Source organism: Micrasema longulum, unplaced genomic scaffold (assembly GCF_059751315.1).
Source record: "Micrasema longulum isolate JH-2025_06_02 unplaced genomic scaffold, ASM5975131v1 h1tg001919l, whole genome shotgun sequence".
Taxonomy (NCBI): Eukaryota; Metazoa; Arthropoda; class Insecta; order Trichoptera; family Brachycentridae; genus Micrasema; species Micrasema longulum.
Genome location: NW_028279093.1, coordinates 6,144 through 12,286, shown reverse-complemented (window position 1 = coordinate 12,286; position 6,143 = coordinate 6,144).

Genomic DNA, 6,143 nt, shown 5'->3' with positions numbered 1-6,143 from the left:
CCTGAACACAACGAGCTTCGGCGACTCTCGTTAGTACTGAAACTTGCCACGTTGTGTTTGTTTCTGAGAATGATGTCCCGCCAAGTGCGAGGTGCGCGCCGTCACAAATTGAATCGGGTCGCTAGCGCTGGTGAGTTTTTCGAGCTATTTGAATTGGAAGGTGAGGATTTTTTGAGCTCCATTGTGACTGATGATGAAACATGGGTGGCTCATTACACCCCTGAGATAAAAAGACAGTCATCACAGTGGTGGCACACTAGTTTTCCATCTGCCAAAAAAATTCGAAACCTCTATTTCGGCCCAAAAAATCATGGAGTTTGTGTTGTGGGACCAAAAAGGGATAATTTTGATTGATTTTTCATCTTAGGGAGAGACGATACTGTGAGACACTTCGAAAACTCAACAAATCAATTCCAAACAAACGGAGAGGAATGTTGACAAAGGAAGTGTGTTTGTTGCACGACAACGTCCGCCCGCACACGGCTAAGGCGCGTTCGAACTCGTTTGGTTAGGACATTTTGAACCACCCTGCATTCTCCCTTGACTGAGCGTCTTCAGATTTTTATATTTTCACTCGAAGACTCACATGGGTTGAAAAAAAAATTCTAACAGATAAGGAGGTGAAACAAGAAGTCTTAAAGTGGACGAAGGAGATGGCGGGTGAGTTTTATGAAGAGGGCATCAAAAAACTTGTTATATGACTTACAACTTGCATAGAACGGGAAGGCGAAAACGTGAAAAAATAAATAACATATTTACAAACAATGTTCTGTTATTAAAAAACATTTTTTTTTTTTTTTTTAAATACCAAAATTGAGTACTCTTACATTCTAGATATGCCTCGTATCGTAAAACTAAGTAGGTGATTTGGTTCAGCCGGATGAATCTCACCCACGTGATAAAGGTTTCAGCTCTTTTACTTCACAACAGTCAACAGATGGAATAGTTGAGGAAACGCGGATGTTCAAACATGGGCAGAATTGTGAATGTTACACAGTGTGTAAAATGGTTACTGAAACCAGCCAATGATAGGTCGTAAGCCCAAGACCCATAGACTTCCATATTCCCTTCTCAAAAGTGTTTTCCCTCTCTGTTGAAATAAATTTACAAAAATAATGTTTTAAACTTGTTGAGAAATTTGTTTCTAGTCTCTAAGGGAATAACACAATTGAATTTACATACATTATACGGATCTGTAGTGAATTTGAATTATAGTTCAACATTATATGGAATAAAAATATGCGCGTTTATTATTGAAGCTCCGCGCCGCTCGCGCTGTGTAAGTTCGATCAATTTCATCGAATTTATATTCTCTTCGTATCAATAAATTCAAAGTTTAGTATTCGTTACAGATCAGCATAATAATACAAATATTATAATACGGCGAACGAGAGGTAAATGCTACGTCGGGTTTATTAACGTTATAATATCACGTAGTTACGGTGGAAACCGGCAGAATAGCAACCATTGAGTAAGGGTTAGATATAAACCATATTGGCCACTTTTCTCAGCGAAGGCACATAAATAAAGTATTAACCTCACACATTCTTAATTTTTCTGCATCCTCTAATTCCATATTTTCTTTTGGTTTTCCTTACCCTTAATGTTAGTAACACATTTATTCGTTTCAAATCGATTCGCACCTTACATTCACGAACTTATAATTAAAACTTATGTCGGGTTGTGTGGCTAGTGTCTCCGACTCACAGACCAAAGGTCCGTGGTTCGAATCCCACTCTGCCCCAACTTGATTCCATTTTTTAACAGTGAGTTATTTACAACTCGTTGAAAATAGCCCTCAAAATTAAATATTTGGGTAAATCATAAAAACGCAAATATTTCTTAAAAAAATAAAAAATCAAACACTGATTTGAGTCTACCGAACACTTTGTTGTATTTTTACAAATATAAAAACAAAAAATTCGTGACAATGTTTTTGCTTTGTTAGGGCATTTTCAAACGAATGTGAAGATTAGATAGATTGAATGTCCCTATATAAAGCGTGTAAACTTGGGCATCCAGACAAATCCGCAATAGCGGAACATTTTATAGATACAGGACATTTTTTTGCCTTTGAACCAAAAATTCTACATAAACCTAGTAATTATAGTGCACGAATAATAAAAGAGGCAATTGAAATACACAGACATCCAGATAATATAAACAATGACGACGGGCTTAAATTAAATTCAACATGGTTCCCAGCACTACATATGACAAAAACGAATAGATATGTGCCTACTGCCGGCTGCGACACAGTACAAATTACTAGTACATAAACATAATTATTCTTTCCTACAAAACTAGAAATGTGCCTACTGCTGACTGTGACACGGTACAAATTACTACTACATAAACACATACATTTCTTTATAAAACACACAGTTTTCCCTGAAGATGGCTCCTGCAATAGTAGCCGAAACGTCGGATCAAATCCAACATACACGGTATCACCCAAAAATGATACATAATATTGATAACAGTGACCGTGAAAACCTTCGCACCTATTTGTCCCTATTTAGTTTTTTTTTTTTTTTTTGTAGTTGCAAATTATTTGTACCTTGCTTTTGTTATGTGCAAGGTTTTATCGAATACATTTATCTTTAAATTATATTCCGTTGACTTCAACATTTTTCACCGTAGACTTACAATAATAAAAATAAATCAGAATACACACAATAATTCTAGAAATATTACATTAACAAATAATAAAAAATCGTAAAAGTTGGACACAAAAAACAAAAGGAGCTAGATACCACCATTGAATAACTTAGCCTGCTTGATCGTCCCTGTAATGAATCGAACAGTCTCTCTTCGTGTATCATTACAGTTCAGGAGCCCAGCTAGGTTATTAGTCGCAGCAATCCGAGTGTTTATTTTGCATTCAAGCTCCCTCCTCGGCCTATCAAACATTGGACAGTATATAAGATGTTCCACAGTCTGCTCAGTGATGCCGTCACATGGACAGCAACTATCGTCTCGCAGCCCAAAGCGATGCAGATATTCCCTCATGCATCCATGTCCCGAGAGAGCCTGAGTTAGTTCATATGTAGGCGTTTCATGCTTCCAAAATGTTTTGGCTTCGTCTGTGCGTCTCAAAAGTTGCTTGATCCCTATGTAGTTATACAATTCAAGGTACTAAGTAACAAATTAAATGAATCTCATATACAATAATCATAATTGCGGGGGAAACCAATAGTTAAGGGCAAGGCTAAGTGTTTAATAGGTAATGGGAATTTAGGTATTTATATTTGAATTTCGGGTAAAAATACGACAAAATAAGTATTTATAAACAGAGTTAGTAAAATGTTTAGTAAGTAGACTTAAATCAGTGTTTGATTTCTAATATTATAAGTTTAAATATGAAGTTCTACAAAATAAACACTAAATCCATCAATAACTTATAATTTTTTATTTTTTTTTAGTTCATTTATTAACATATACAACGGAGATGAATAACATTTTAGAGAAGGAAATAAATATAGAAGTCTAAGCATCTACAAGGCTTATGACCTGTCTTTGGCTGGTTGAAGTGGCCACTTTACACACTGTGTAACATTCACCATTCTGACCAGATTTAAACATCCTATAATCTTCAATTCTTCCATCTGTTGATGTTTGTGAAGTTAAAGAGCTGAGACCTTTATTTTGTGGGTGAGATTCATCTACTTCAATTATTTACCACATAATAATAAATGTACGGTAAAGTGTAGTAAAAAGATCAGATGAATCTCTTCACAATAATAAAGACTTTCAACTAAAATCAACAGATGGAAGAATTGAAAATTATGGATGTTCAAACATAGGCAAAATGCTGAATTTTACACAGTGTGTAAAGTGGACATTTAAATCAGCCAGTGTTAGGTCATAAACCCCGTTAATGTCAAGACTTCCACATTTCCTTCTCTACAGTATTTTGCATTTCTGTTGTAATTTGTTTACTATATATTTACTGTTTTATATAAATTTGTAAATAAATAGCGTTAACTGGCATACCACAAACGGAAAATTGTTATTGATATTAAAAATGTTAGGTATGATTTTTTTTTCTTTAATGACATACAATACTTAAAGGCTTTCTTCTCTTTATTGTACTTAAGACGATATTTTCGATACTTTGTATGATTTGAAATGAGGAAATCAACTGTAATAATGTAATTTCAAGCGTATGTGCGTTCACAAGAGTGGCATAACTTTATAAGGTTGAAGGGTTATAAACTGGAACAGTGGTTATAGGAAATAGGACGGTACAAACTGTTCCTTTGAATCCCGAAGGGGTTAATTCAGAGTAGGTACACAATAATTATTATCGATACGGCTAACTAGAACCTTACTTGTGTTAAGTTGAGTAAAACCTTAAAGCAAAGCTCATTGGAAACCTAATGACCCAGGGAACTTCTAAATTAGGTGTTATCACCTGAGCCCCGATTACAATGGGAAGTTAACAGAGTTATCTTCGACTGTCTAAAGAAAAACCGATATTTGAGTACGAAAATAAGTATATTTGCATGAACATTTAGAGTATATTCGTCGGCAACCTATAATTGAACATGTGTAGAAGAAAAAAAATGTATGTTTATTCTGCTTTTCATACTGAAAAGTTCATTTTACTTTGGAGATAAAATTTAAGATAAATGTCAACTTTGTATTATTGGATGAATATTAAGATCTCCAAAACGAAAGTGTGTGCACGAGTGTACAAGTCTGGATCCAGATTCTCTAAGGGAAGAAACCATTGCAGGAGACTGCTGCAAGATATTGCATAGATTTATGTAGGTACTATTAAACGTGTTGTCCAGGTGCCCTTTGAAATATGTGTATGTTAAGGTACTATTTTTTTATTGATTGATTTGGTGTTTATTTTGTAGAACTCCATATTTAAACTTATAATTAGAAATCAAACACTGATTTGAGTCTACTGAACACTTTATTTTATTTTTACAAATATAAACATATAAAAATAAAAACTTCGTGACAATTGTTTCGCCTTATTAGGGCATTTTCAAACGAATGTGAAGATTATTTGGATTGAATGTCCTTATATAGTTATATAATTCAAGGTACTTAAGTAGAAAATAAAAATAATCTTATGAACTATAGCATGTACATTAATCATAATTGTAGGAAAAACCGATGGTTAAGGGTGAGGCTAAGTGTTTAATAGGTAATGGGGAATTTAGGTATTTATATTTGAATTTCGTAGAATATATAACAAAGTAAGCATTTATTGACTTACAAAGTATGTATTGTGAGATAATTAATGAAGCCTTATAGTTTTGTAAATTTAGATTGTTGTCGAAAAAATATCAATAGTATTATAACAGGTTGCTGTTCATTTTAATTTTAAAACATGATTGAAATATTATGAGGAAATTTATATAAACATAAATGTATTATTATACAATATTTCTATTTTTAAGAATTTCTTATCAAAATATATCAATGCAATTGTAACATGATTCATCTATTAATTACGCGTCATATAAGCGTTTACAAAAAGGAACAAAGTGAAGAATAACAGTCTATTTAAATATGTTTAATAGTGGTGAAGATATTAGGTTGGTTTGTTCATTTATTATTTTAAAATTAGGATTATTTAGATATTTATTAATTTCTAATTGTTCAAGTATATTAAGTTTACGCCCTTTGCTTTCAACGTGTAATGGGATTGGTTTATTTGAGATATGAATTTTATGATTATTTTCAATTAAGTGATTGGCAAATTGAGAATCTTGTTTTTTATTTTTAAAGGATCTTATGTGTTCTGAATATCTAGTTAAGAAAGAGCGCCCAGTTTGTCCCACGTAAACTGTAGACTCAAATCAGTGTTTGATTTCTAATTATAAGTTTTTACTATTTTTTAATTTAATTTTTGATATTATTTAATTATGTACGTGCTTCCACTTTCCACTATGTTGTATCCCAACCCAACACGGGGCCTTTGGCCTCATAGAAGTTGGGATACGTTATTATTGTATTTTTTTGTAAAATGTATGTATTTGTATGACTAAAAGAAAAAAAATTAGGGGCTCAGCTATTAATATTAGTTTTAACCGCGTTTTAGCGTACTTTAAGTTTATAATACTTTGAGTTGGTCCAAATGTTTGTGGACGAGATACTGGATTTCCCCCCCAGGGGAGTTA